We start from the raw sequence: 14,303 nt of genomic DNA, 5'->3' as shown, positions 1-14,303 counted from the left end.
GAAGTGATGGAGTACCAAGCAGTCCTTCTCAAATTATCTCTGGTAAAGGACCATTTTTTAAATTTCCAATCCATTAGAGACCATTGCATTAGTAAAATGTGATAAAAATGTGCTTGATGTCACAACAATGCCAAGTTGTTACGCAAGTTTTTAAATGCTTTATCGTAATCCTAATCCTGTGAAAACCACAGAAACAAAGCACCCCATAGACCAGCACTGGTCCCCAGACCACACTTTGGCAATAAGAGGAAGAGAGAAAAGAGTGACTGAATGATCGAGGGTGCGTGAACCCACAGTTCACATTGATTTCATCCACTAAGTCTGCGATTTGATGCAAGTAAGAAATTGAAACGATCAGAATGACTTCCCATCCTCAAAACCCACCCAGACTTGAATTGTTTCCCCAAATCCTCCTTCTCCCAAATCTGTCTTCTCTTTGGGCATTGGATAGGGGCAGAAATAAAAGTAAAAAAGGAAGAGAGGCAGATGTGGGACTCTGGGGTGGCGATCCCCATTCAGAGTCAATTGACAGAGAGGTGTTCCCAGGGGCCCACCCGGGCTCTCCCTCACCTCAGCTCACTCAGGCTACCTTGCATTTATTCAGTTCGTGGACTTCAATCACACTCAGCTGTGAGCTGAGATTTGTAGACTGTAGCTTCTCACGCCTCCCAGATTAGTCACTGGGCAGGACCCGTCGTACAACATCACGGTCAAGCCACTCTCTGAAGACATTCCAGCCACTGACCTACAACCTAATGCTTCTCTAATTAGTGTTTCTAGCTCACTGAAGCATCCAGTTACAGCGATCAAAGACGCCTCTCCTTCCCTTCCATCTCGCCCACGGCCCCTGCCAGCCGCAGTCACCATAAGGTGGCTGTGACTTTCCTTTCCTCTCAGTCTGGCCAACTGCAAACCAGTGACCTAGAGAGGAGTCCCCGCCTCCCATTAGCAGCCCCGGGCATTCAGCTCTCTGCGGAAAGCTTTTTATTTTAAGAGCTGGAGCAAACTGTCATTGTAATAACTCTTCCACAACTCAGGATGAAACTTCATCACAAAACCAAGCGCCTGCTGGAAAAGGAAAGCAACAAGAGGTCAGTGTTCTGAACTTTATGGCCGCCCAGCTTTGGATTCGGCCATCTCCACCCAGCTGCTGAGAAAAAATGACGTGTGAAAAGTCTTCTGTCTGTCCCAATACTTTTGTGGATGGTGCCGAATATTTTGCAGGACATGGTAACAGAAACACATTCTGCTGCTAAGTGAGGCGTCATCGAAACTGTTGTCATGAAAGGATACAAAAAAGAAATATGCATCAGACTTAGCTCATCGAGGCAATGTTCAGAGTGATCCTATCAGCACTGCATCTTTTCAATTACTCAAGAAGTCAGGAAATTAATTTGACCTGGAAACAACCAGAAGCAACCAAACTTCGTGCTTCCTGACACTTTGACATAAAACTTTGAGTAAACAATATTAAAGTTGAATGATATTATTTTGAGAAACAGTTACTGGAATTGCCTCTCAGCTGTTCTTCCCACCTTCAGTCTCTTCTGACGTCTATCTACCCTGCATATTAAATTAATCTTCCCCAAATACTCCTCTCATATTCCTCTTTTGCTCATGAATCTACAATGGCAGCCAATCATTTATCTCAAAGAGCCATTGCCTTGTAGAGCAGAAGGAATCTCAACCATTTCATCCAGTTTCCTTATTTGCAAGGTGGTGAAGTGAACGTCCAGAAAAGGTGATTTACTCGTAGTCGCTCAGCTAGTAATTGACAGAAATAAGAACTGAAACTTCAAATCCAGGGCATGGCGGTATTTTTTTTTTTTTTTTTTTTTGCCTTAATTCCTTTGAAAAACTTTCAAAGCACAATTTGACCCCCCGTTCCTAGAGAGTTCCCAGCTCAGCCTCACTGCTGTGCCCAGACCTTCCTCTTTGCTTAGGCTGGCCCTTCAGCCAGAAGGTGCCCTCCCTCCATCCCTGTGCTCTTTCCACCACGCTTCTCCATGAAGCCCAGCCCCAGGTCTCTACTCCTCCTTTCTGGCTCCTCTCGTACTCATTGGCTATACTTTGTGGTTTAGCACTCAATCACATACCATTTTGTTCATTAAGTGTTCCTTGGATCTTTTCTTCTTAATTAACATCACAGAGTCTTGGGAAATTAGAGATGAAAAGTATCTAAAAGTCATCCAATTGGACACCATACCTGTACCGCATTGCTGACCAACTCTTTCGGAACACTGCGAAGAAGGAGAAAATTAATACCTGACCCCAAACTGCTCATTTCAAGTTAGACAATTCTATTTGTCAGAAAGCCCCTCCTTATGCTGAGACAAAAATTTCCTTCCCACCCATCTCCACCAAAATTGACCCTATTTCTGTTCCCCGGGATGACACAAAGTAAATATAACTCCTCTTCCATATAGCATCTTGTCAGATATTTAAAGACAATTTTTATGCATCCTCTCTTCTCCTAGCCCTCTCCCTTCCCCAGGGGTCTCCCTTCCAGTCCAAATAACCCCATTCATCCCATTCTGCCCATGACGTGGTCTTGAGCATGCTGCTCACAATGCTCTTAAATTGTCATCAAAAAGATTTGAACACAATATCAGAAAATAGGAAATTAGAAAATAGTCTTTTGATGGCCTAATAGAGTGGCCCAATCACCACCTTTGTTCTAAAAAGCTACACCTCTACTAATGTGTCCTGCAACCTCACCAGCTTTCTGAAGCCCACATCACACTGTGGCTCCACAGTGAGCTTGTGAAAACTATGATTTAGGGCCTGGCCTGGTGGCACAGCGGTTAAGTTTGCACGTTCCACTTTGGCAGCAGGGGGTTCGCCGATTCAGATCCCAGGTATGGACCTATGCACAGCTTGTCAAGCCATGCTGTGGCAGGCATCTCACATATCAAGTAGAGGAAGACAGGCACGGGTGATAGCTCAGGGCCAGCTTTCCTCAGCAAAAAGAGGAGGAATGGCAGCAGATATTAGCTCAGGGGTAATCTTCCTCAAAACAAAAACAAAAACAAAAACTATGATTTATTATCAGGGCACATCTTCTCTCTTTAGTATACGTGCAGGTAGATTTTCAGATTTTTGCAGACTGTTGCATTTATTCTTGTTAAAATCATCTCTTCCTTCTTTCATTGAATAAGTCATTATTGAATTTCTTGGCATCCTGTGAGAAACAAAGGATCAGACACTGGTCCTTCATCAAAAGGTATTTATAGTAGGTAAGGTAAGACACCCATAAATAACTTTATTCTAAGATAAACAATAATGTGCTTTTAATGAATTTCAGTTATGGAACCATGGGAGTTCAGAGAAGAGGAAACTGCTCCCATCCAGGGGGAGAGAAGACAGAAGGCTTCGTGGAGCTTTGACTATGCCAAAGTGTTGGGAAGGAAATTCTCTGTGACTGGAACAGGATGGACAGAGATACAGAGGCAAGAGATCAAAGAATAGAAATGTAAACACAGAGGGTAAGAGTAGAAATCGTGAGTTTCACTGACACCTCTGATTCCAGACCCATCTCACAGGGCGCTTCCTTGCTTTCCTCCATTCCATCTTTGCACATCTCTTCCTCACAGTGAGGACTTTGGCTCCCAAAATATTGACACATTTACTCATATGCTCATTTCTACAACACTCATCGCCACACCTATGTCACTACAAAAAACAAATCTACCAAAAAGAATTCAAGATTTGTTGACAGTTCTTTTTTTTTCCCCCTAGACTGAGGGTACATAGTCAAAGAACTATATTCAAAACTTGCCCTGATTAATTCTCGCCCTCCCCCACCTCTATTCAGCATGGTTGTGCTAGTCCTTTGAAATACAGATGGTTCCTTTGTTTCCATTTGCGTTCAGTTTTGGTTTTGTTCCTCTTATTTTTCTTGATTTGACTTTATTTTCCTAACATAGTGCTTGACCAGTACTCATGTGCTTGACCAGAGACTTTATTTTATGCCTGTATTCTCTGGTAGCTTACCACACCTGGCAAACTAGACCATTCATAATAAGCAGTTGTTTTTTGATTCACTCATTACTGAATAGATAGTTGGAAATTGTGTATAACAATCAGAGATACCCAGTGTTGAAGGGGGTCTTAAATTGAACCTTCAGAGCTCATGTAAGCTCAAGCCTTTGATGTCCAATTATGGCAAAGTCTGATATGCCCAAAAAGTCTCAAGCTAACCAAGCGGGTACACCCAGATGGCAGCCCTTGGATGCCCCAAAGGAAGGTACTCCATCTGGGATGCCATTCAGTGGTACCCTGGGGAAACATGTCCTGGGGCTTTGTCCTTGATGTCATAGTAGCTGTTGAAAGATTTTTAGAAGCAGCACCTGCTGAATAAACGACCCCAAATGAGTGCTGCTTCTTCCACTATGGGCAAGGCTGCAGGAAAGAAGAAAAGCTTAATCTTCCTCGGAGGTTTGGACAGATCTGTGAACACGCTGCATTTCTTGGGTGCAAATAGGGCACCCGTTTTTGAGAAACCTGGCAAATCAATTGCAGCCAGACTGGCCTCTCCCTGGAGAAGAGATAAGAAAGATGTGATCCTTTAAATAAATCATTATGAAAAAAGGGCTCTAGTTAACAGGGATCTATTTGTTTCATTTTAAAATTATACTTATCAATCACTATAAATGTGATGATTAACCAATTATTTCAATAATTGGCTCTAACATGCAAACACAGGACCAAAAGACAAACTACTTGTGTGAGTGCTGCCAAAGGCTAACTTCAAAATTACAAAGCTCTTTTTTTCCCATGAAATTCAGTGGCAGGTTCATACATTAAGCATGCTTTTCCTCCTTTCCTCTCCACGGGAAGGGGGAAAACATGTGCAGGTTTATTGGTAGCATCTAGAAGTGTGCTTTGCTGAGTGCCTCATACCAGCAGTGCCTGGTGGGAACCCAAGAACGGACTCAGCCCAGCAGCCTGGAGGCTCCTGTGACATGAATCCTTTGGTAATTCAGCTGGTAGCCAGGCTTTTCCCCAAAGCCGTCAAACCATCTCACTGGAGAGCAGAATGCAGGAAGGGACCTGAGTAAACTTCTCTCGTTTGAAGGTTGAAAACACATTTCTGACCATGGGATGCAATTAGAGGGAAAACAGAACTCGTCAATATCATCCATTTTTACCTAAACCTGGTGATATAAGAGAAGATCTCCAGTCTAGAGATAAACTTGAGTCATAGACAGATTAAATGCCTAGCCCTAACTATTCCATCCTATTTCTCATTCTGGACCTCCTTCAATAAAAGCTACAGGAGGATTCATTTATTGATCACATAGTATGTGCAAAGCAAAGTGCCAGATGCAAACGTAATGAGACATTTGACATAGTGTGTCAGTTACCTGTTGCCATGTAATAAACCACCTGAAACTGAGTGGCTAAAAACAACCACCATTTTATTTGCTCTGGATTCTGTGGGTCAGCAGTTTGAGCTGGGCTTAGCCAGTGGCTCTTCTGCTGGTCTGGCCTAGAGTCACTCATGCTGCTGAAGTCATCTATCCGGCATGCAGCTGGGGTTGGGTGGTCTAAGACGGCCTCACACGCGTATCTGGAGGTTGGTGTTGGCTGTCAACTGGGTCACGTGTCTCTAACAGGCGAGCCTGGGTTTCTTCACACGGAGGCAACGTTCTGAAAGCGTTGGTACACAAACACTTTTCAAGCTTCTTATGTCATATTTGTTGATATCCCATTGGCCAAAGCAAGTCCTACAGACAAACCGAGAGTCACTGTGGGAGGAGACCACCAAGGGTGGGGAGGGGGAATTCACTAAGGACCATTACTGGGATAATCTGCCACACGTGATCATGTAAGGAAAGAGACTATACCCATTAAAATCAAAACCTCAGTACAAGCCTTACTAGGGCTCCTCAAGACTCCAGGCCAGGACTCTTTCTCTACCCTACACCACTGTCCTCACCAGTCTGCCTCCGCTGCCTGATTAATGTGCCAATCCCATCAGGCTCTGGTAGACTCAGGGATCTACAAGACTTCGAGACCTCGTCTCCAAGACTCTTAGTCTCTCAGCCTAGCACCCATTTTGATCCTGGTCAGCCAAATCTCTTTTTTTTATTTTGTTTTAACTAGCTTAAAAATATAGAAAAATAAAATACATACTTAGTTTTTAAAAAAAAAAAACCTAACTAGCACATAACAATAAAAATGAAAAGGAGTTCTTCAACCCTGTCTACACAATCGTCTCTTCTAGGTTTTTCTTCAGAAGACATGCCAGCATTATCTGAACTCCCAAGTCCTTCTCATTTCCCACTCAGGACTTTCAAGCTACAGGAATTCCTCGGGTCTGCAAAAGCGGGCAGGGGTCGAGTGGGTCTTCCAGCCTCCACAGATGTCCTGCAATCTCCTGGGTACTCCCTCCCGGGCAGCTGTTTAAGTCTGCATTTGTTAACCTCAGAACTCTTGAGCAGGGGGTCCCCTCCACCCTCCCGGAGCTTATCCTCGGGGAGCTGGTGACGAGACCTCCCTGCAGGGGCCGGTGCAGCACTGAGCGAGGCTTCCATGCTCGCGTGAGAGCAGGCACGAGTAATTCAGTGGGAGACCCAGAGCACCAGCAGCCAGGAGGTTTCAAAGGTGTTACACGGGGAGCATCACCGAGTCCCTGTCTCTGCCTCCCAGGCATACATCTTCATCTCAGATTCCAATTAGAAATTTATTTTCTCCAGCAAATACCACAGTTAACGCACTCCATTGGCATAATATGCGCACACTATAAAGAGCTAAATGTTGTACCCCAGAGCAGGTAGACACGGGACGGAATACACACCCGGGGCAAGCAACAGGGACAGGCAGGCAGACACAGCGCTGGCCTCGGTGAGAAGACCGTACTTAAAAAGAACTGAGAATAAAGGCATCGGCAGAAACTGAGACTAGTAATGATGACCCTGGTGCTCAGACCAGCATGGGAGCTGCAGAAGAGGAGCAGCCGTGCCTGGACACAGGCAGAAGAGAAACCCAGACTGGAGCAAAATGAGCACTATTCTCTCAGCCACGCAAAGCCCAGAGTTTTCATCAACTCCCCTGTGCTCAGGAAATTAATACAATAATCATCGATATCAGAGTGCAGGCTACATATGCACATGAAATGCATATGCACAGTATAAATTAGTCTTCAATTCATTGCATTCAACTGCAATTCGCATTTAATAACAGCAGTTTCCAGTTATTCTTATCAGATCTTTTTTACTGTCTCCCTAAAGCCCCAGATTAGAGAACTCTTGCAACTATTGTTAGAGGAAAACGTGTGGGCTATGCAGACACTCTCTGAATATTGCTGCCAAGGTGCTGATGGCTAGAGGGAGAAAGGCCCAGGCAAGCCTCTCTCTTTTTCGAATCTTGCTTTAATAAGGCTTTTTTTCTGCCAGTTCTTGGGACATGTCGTACTTCCTTTAAAGGTCTGAACTCACCCTTTCTAGGAAGATCCACATTCCCCCTCACCTCTTTTCTTAAACAATAGCAGTTCTGAGCATCTTTTCCCTGTCTCTTTTTGCTTCAATGCCACCTTCTCCTAATCCTCAATCTTGTTTTGAAATAATATTTATTGTTATTAAACTTGCCCCTTAATCTCTTTTTTATTCTTCCTCTGGGTTCTGGGAGAATTTCCCAATCTTATCTTCCCCTCCACTGATTTACGTTTCTGTGGTATCCGATGCCTCCATTGGGGTTTGCAATTTGGCAATCACATTTTCCATCTCCACACCGCCCCTCCTGCTCTCAGATGTCTCCTCCTCAAGATTGCTTTGACTGTTTCCCCAGAAGCAACGTTCTCTCGGATCTTACTGGGAACACAGATTAGACCATCTTTTGCACTGAGTTTATTTCATAGTTTATTTTGCATATTTGCTTGATTCCTCTGCTGGGTTCCCTTCGTTAGAACTGTGGGGTTCTCTGTGTCTCAAGCATTCCGTCCTAGCCGAGCCTTCCAGAGAGACATGGACGAGCTATTGGGAGTTGAGATACAATCTTTCAAAATGATGGAGCCTGATTGAATTTTTCACAAGTGAAAGGATTCACTCTGGTTTCACCTTGCTAGGTCAGAGGTCAGCAGCTTCCACAGAGAGTGTGGTGGGGATTGGCGAGAAAAGAAGGGAGGAAGGCGGCGCCATGGCCCCTTGGGCAGAGGGCTTCTCCTACCTGCCAGAGACCCCTGTTCATGTTTACAGCAACACACGTGCTTTGCCGGATGCAACTGTCCTCCGAGCAGGCAGCCCGGATTCCCCGACTTTGCCTGGCGCCTCTGTCTACTCCAAGTGCTGCAGCTGGAAAGAATTGCTCCCCTAAGATTCTAGGAGCTGGGAGAATCTCAGTGTTTCTCTCCCTCCCTCGCCTGCCCCCACTGCCCCACATGCTCAACTCCAGCCCTGACCCTCAAATTTGGTGGACGTGTGTGAGGATCTAAGACTCTTCCGCTTCCTAGATAAGTGGTACCTTTACATGCGTGTGTAATGAGATGGAGGTGGGGGGTATCGTAGTTACCAGAATTCCTTTCAGGGAGAGCACTGTATTTGAGAGAGAGAATTCGACAAGCTGCTTGGTAGAGTGGATGAGACTCCAAAGGTATATTCTTATTACTAAAGGGTGATTGCTTAACTGTAGACCATGAGACAGGATGGGGAATTTGTTTTGTTCCTGAGAAGTAACAGAGAGCGAAAAAGAGAAAGAAAGAGGGGAAAAGGAGAAAGGGAAGTCATAGAGACAGCAAAACCCCATGCACTGTGTGATGTCGCCAGTGCCCTGATCTTCACATCTTCAGTTAAGGCAGTTTCTCAATGTCGACACCGTTGACATTTGGGGCTGGATAATTCCTTGCCTTGGGCGCTGTCCTGTGCACTATAGCATCCCTAGCCTGTACTCACTAGATGCCAGTAGCACTTCCCCACCAGTTGTGACAACCGAAAATGTCTCCAGACACTGCCAGATGTTCCGTGGGAGGCAAAATTGCCCCAGTGAAGAACCGCTGAGTTAAGACAACTAATCTCATTAAGTGCCTGGTCTGAATGAATTTTTTGGAAAAAGCATTGAAGGCTTTGAGTTTCTGACCAGCCTGATATGGGGCCAAGCAGAGACAGCATGAGGGGTAGGGGGCCCAGAAGCAGATGGCTGGTGAGAATAGAAACCACAGGAATTCACACATAGGATGGGTCGGACTTTGAAGTTTTATGGGCTGTGGGCTCTGGGGGTGGTGAGTTTGCCTGATGTCTGTGTTACTGAGTCAGTCCCAGATCAGATCATCCCTTCCTTTAATCTGGTTGGGTCTGAGCTGTAGATGACAGAGATTCCTCTGTGTTCCTGGTACATGGTAGTCAGTCTTCCTTAGTCTCCAGCTCAAAGACTGGCTGTTCCTGTTTCTTTGGTGGGAATCTGGGAGAGACCTAGAAGTCGTCCCACCCAGAAGTTGTCCTGTTAACCGAGTCTCCACGCCAGTTTTGAGTCTCCTCCAATAGGCGAGACACCAGTGGGCATTTATGTTGACACGGATGGGGAGTGTCTCGTGCAGGAAGATGGGCATGGCTGACAGTCACACTGAAGGACCTCAGGACAGTGTTTTTCAAGCTCAAGTGGAGTAATGTTTTTTGGTGGCTTCCGTCAAGACAGATGTGTCCTGAAATCTTGTGTGGCCAACTGCTTGCTTTTTTTAATTTAATTTAATTTTTTAATTTTTGTCTGGGCTAATCAATGCCTAACTCCTAGGGATTTAGGGCTTCTGTCCATTTCCCACCAGCCTCTGCTCCCTTCTCCCACGGGAGAATTCCGACTGGTTTGCTCTGCAAGGCGCCCACCTACTTTTCTTCAGTAAGCACCATGATCTCGTTTTCCAAAATTTTCCAAAATCACTTCCTTCTCTTCTGCCAGATTACCATTCTCTACAAGATTCCTAGCACATAGGTGGATTACCTGTTAATTTAAATCAAGTCAGCAAATACATGTTGGAGGGTTGGAACAGAATGATGACGACCTGGAAATCATGACTCCACCATTTATCAAGCAATTATTGTGTGCCCTCCAATACTTTAGGGAATTAATTGAATAGCAAAATCCCATTTTAAAGATTAGGAACCTGAGGATTAGAAAGCTTAAGTAACGTGCCTGTTATCACAGTGTTAGTGACTCTACAATCTGCCTGTAAACCCTTTCTCCTTACTGTATTGTAAAATGACAAAAAAGAGGAGAGAGCATCTGCTAAAATTTTGTGGTTTTGGTCAAAGTTAGCATACATTTATTGAAGGAGAGTTCACTTTTTTTTTTTTGAGGAAGATTAGCCCTGAGCTAACTACTGCCAATCCTCCTGTTTTTGGGAGGAAGCCTGGCCCTGATCTAATGCCCATCTTCCTCTACTTTATATGTGGGACGCCTACCACAGCATGGCATGCCAAGCAGTGCCATGTCCGCACCCTGGATCAGAACCAGCAAACTCCGGGCCAACGAGAAGCAGAACGTGTGCACTTAACCGCTGCGCCACCAGGCCAGCCCCGGGAGTTCACTTTTAAAAACAGGGTTGTAATCTTTGAAATTCTAGCCTTTAGATAGATTCCTAAAGGTGGAATTTGGGGTCAAAGGTAATGAACATATTTTTCAAGGCTCATGTTATATATTACCAAAGTCCCTTCTTTTCAAATCTTTGGCCCTTTGACAGGTGAAAATATGCTATCTTTTCATTTTATTTGCATTCTTTCTTTATCGCTAAGATTGAACATTCTTTTACACTTATTGGGTGACTGCACTTCTCTTCATGTCCTTTGTCTATTTTTTTGGTGCACTTTTTGCTTAATATTTTGTAAAGTTTGCTTGTAAAGTAAGGCTATTAACCCTTTATCATAGTGCTAAAATATTTTTGCTAAGTTGTCATTTGCCTGTTTATTGTTAGTGTTTCTTTAGACACATAAGAATTTCTTTTATTGTATTGAAACATCTAATTTTTTTCGTTGTAACTTATTCTATTGATATGATACTTAGAAAGTGCTGAATTTTGATGTTTTCTTCTGCTTTTTAAAAGGCTTCTTGCCTTCCTTTTATGCTGATCACCTGTAATGTATTTTAATATTTTGGGTGAAGCTGTAATTTCAATCTTTTACAAATGTAAACCAATTTTTCTACCACTATTGGAATAATCCAAATCTTCCGCCATTAATTCCTTTATGACGCTTAAATATTTAAATGTTCTGGAGTCTCTTTCTGGTTACCTATTGCGTTCCGTCTATCCATTTACCACTTCTTACGCCCAGAGCATTGTGTTTTAAAGTAGCTTTCCAATCTCCTTTAATATTTAAGGCTCCTTTCTCTTCCCATTACCCTTTCCCAAAACTTTCTTAGCTCTGTTGGCATGTTTATTTTTTCAATGAAGTTTAATCATTATGCCTTTTTTTAAGAGAAGCAAAATCTCGTTGTTATTTCCATGGAGGGTGGTGGGGCTGGTCGCCTGCAGTTCCCCCAGCCTGCCTCTGGGCCTTTTAACCCTCTCTGTCCTTGCCTGGAATGCCCTTCCCTCCCCACCCCACTTCATCTCCTGGGTAACTCAAGCCACCAGATTAATTGTCCAGTTGTTTGTCTGTCCGTCCCACGTCACCCCCTCCCTGCCTCCACGCCCTCTACACTGTAAGCCTCTCAGGAGCAGAGCTAGACTCTTGTTCTGACGTTCTGCACGGCAGTCTGCCTTCCAGCACAAAGTGTTGAATAAAAGAAAAGGTGGAAATAGAGCCAAGTGGAGATGGACGTGGGCGGTGAGCTTCAGCTTTGATCTTGAGGAGGCCTCTGGGTGCTTAGCTGGGCCGTCCTGAACTCAGCACCCCAAGGCCCCTTCCTGATCTCCACAGTCTCTTCAAAAGACTTCCATCAAATCTACGCCTCATTCCAGCCTTCTGCAGAACTGCTGGAACACAACCCACGTTGAAGGAATGTCATGACAAGATTTCTGTTAAGGACCCAAGTCAAAGAACCAAATTTTAATTTTGACAGCACAAAGTGTGAATAAACATTACCATGCTTTATTGCTCTAAATCTGTTGCTAAATTCCTTGCTTCTCTACGAGTCAGAAGCCCAATAAACAACTTCTGCAGTGTTCCAATAACTACTTTGTCATTCCAGATACTCTGAATGATTCAGAGTCTTTCTGCTGATTCCAACCACAGAAGTACTTTCTGTCAAAAGCATTAAACCTGAAAATCCATAACTCCCAGGGTCATTGGAAGCAGTTGGGAAAATAAGAAATGCTTTAAGTGATATCTGGAGCTGAAACTGGCTGCAATAGGACTTGGGAGGTAGCATCTTTCGATTTGGTGAGAACGAACTCGAGCTGGGTGTTGTATTTCCGTATCTATCCTTATGTAGCTTCTGATTTCAAAGACGTAGAGAAGGTCTTGCTCTTGAAATGGAGTGACTGTCTCACTGGGAACACTTTGCACTTGAAATAGAAAGGGTGCTATATTTCTCTCTAACTATGCCCTCAACCAAAGATGCTTAATTTGTCTTGGGTAAGCAACCATCACCCCTTCTAAATCTGCACTCACAACCTGCATTAGAAAATAAGTGATGGGATAGTCCCTCATTCGTGTGTAGGTGTGTTAAGCTTTCAAATCTGTACCAAGATATTATGAACAGGCTACTCCATGCTCTGGCCCTATATATAGGCAGAGGAGCGGGGCACTGCCTGAGGGGTAGGACTGAGAACGCTGCTTACATTTATCGCCCAAGCCCACACGCCCACACCCAACTGTCACAGAGCAGAAAATTCCTACCATTACAGTTACTACTTTTGGTTGAGGCAGAGGGCTTCAAGAAAACCCTTGTTTAAATATAAATGTAACAGGCAAGAATTGTTCCATGACACTCCATTGCAAGTAGCGTCACATTTCTTTATTTTTCTATTGCAAATAAAAAAGGGTTGCATGCCTTATAAAGAAAAGGATAGGGAAAGGGAAATAGTGACTTTACAGTGGTGAGAACTGGCAGCCACCACCTTCACCAAGTGATGAGGGCTGACATGATCCGTGACATCATGTGGGTGCCACGGACCTTTGGACAGGATGCGATGTGACGTGATGAGAAGACAATTCACCCTTGTGGTATTCTTCCCCAAATCCGATAACCCCAGTCTAATCATGAGAAAAATACCTGACAAACTCCATTTGAGAGACATTCTACAGGATAGCTAGCGAGTACTCCTTAAGACTGTCAAGGTCATGAAAAACTAAGAAAGACTGAGAAACTGTCACAGACCAGAGGAGACTGGAGATATGTGATGATTAAATGTAATATAGCACCCTGGATTGGATCCTGGAACAGAAAGAGGACATTAGGGGGAAAACTCATGACATCCAAGTAAAGTTTGGAGTTTAGTTAACATAACATACCAATCAATGATGGTGTCTGAGTTTTGACAAATGTACCATGGAAATGTGACATGTTCACAATGGGGCAAATTGGGAGAAGGGTAGACATGCACTCTCTTTACTACCTTTCAACATTTTGGTAAATCTAAAATTATTCCAAAATAAGTTTTTTTAAGGGTCAGGGAAAAGTCCAATATCCATTATATTCTTTGGGGCTCCCGCTCCCATTCCTGGACTGTACAAGAACCCTGGGAACTTAGTCGTGCCCTAAACAATTCTCTAAGTCTGGGGTCAATACTCAGCTGGTTCACCTTACATCGCCTTCGGTACTTGTGCGTTCAGTCCCCTGCTGTCTGTCCAGCCTCACTTGCTCCATGAGCCCAGACCAGCCTGGTCTGGGTACTGGCAGGCAATTAATGCTGAGTGCACCACTCCTTGCATGCCAGGCTCAGTACCAGGGACACTTGTCTTGGCTGTTAGAGGCCTACACTTCAGGATCTGATCCTCACTGGCCTCCAGGGAACTAGCCTTTGTCCAAGGTGTTAGCTTTCACAAGATGGTGCCTGCCAGCTGGGGCAGGTCTTCACCATTTCAGAACCTCACCTCCTTCCATTTGGCCAGCCTTGGGGCTCCACCCCCTTTACCCTCCCCTTCAATCCACAGAGCCCTTGTCATTCCAGTGGGTTGAGTTCTGTCTCCTGCAGGAACCTAGACTGTTAAAAACAAAGGCATCTAATGTTCCCCTGAGAATGGAGAAGTCCAGATATCCAGGACGCAGGATCTGGCTCCTCTCTTGGGAGAAGAAGGAAAAAATACCTCTCATTCTTTCCTGATGAGCTTACAGCTGAGAAAAAAAGTAGGCATAGTTAATTCTCAAGCTAGTTATTCTGCCACATTAAATGTTCAACACATGGCCTTGCACCATTAACACGTGGAGGGTGA

General features: G+C 44.3%; 1 long non-coding RNA gene across 2 annotated transcripts in view; it reads left to right on the top strand.

Annotated features, from left to right (window-relative positions):
* Positions 1–12,030, top strand: part of LOC138915202 (uncharacterized) — a 38,010-nt gene extending 25,980 nt beyond the window's left edge. The window contains exons 2-3 of one of the 2 annotated variants that reach the window (XR_011420797.1): positions 3,305–3,485; positions 6,230–12,030. This is a non-coding gene — a long non-coding RNA (uncharacterized lncRNA). Of the gene's footprint in view, positions 1–3,304; positions 3,862–6,229 lie in introns of those variants that run through there. The other variant, XR_011420796.1, reaches the window with a different exon arrangement.
* The last annotated feature ends 2,273 nt before the right edge of the window (positions 12,031–14,303 follow it).

This window comes from Equus caballus, chromosome 1, assembly GCF_041296265.1.
Source record: "Equus caballus isolate H_3958 breed thoroughbred chromosome 1, TB-T2T, whole genome shotgun sequence".
In the NCBI taxonomy this organism is placed as follows: Eukaryota; Metazoa; Chordata; class Mammalia; order Perissodactyla; family Equidae; genus Equus; species Equus caballus.
Note: the sequence above shows the minus strand (reverse complement) of the source record. Positions and strands in the feature narration are given on the sequence as shown.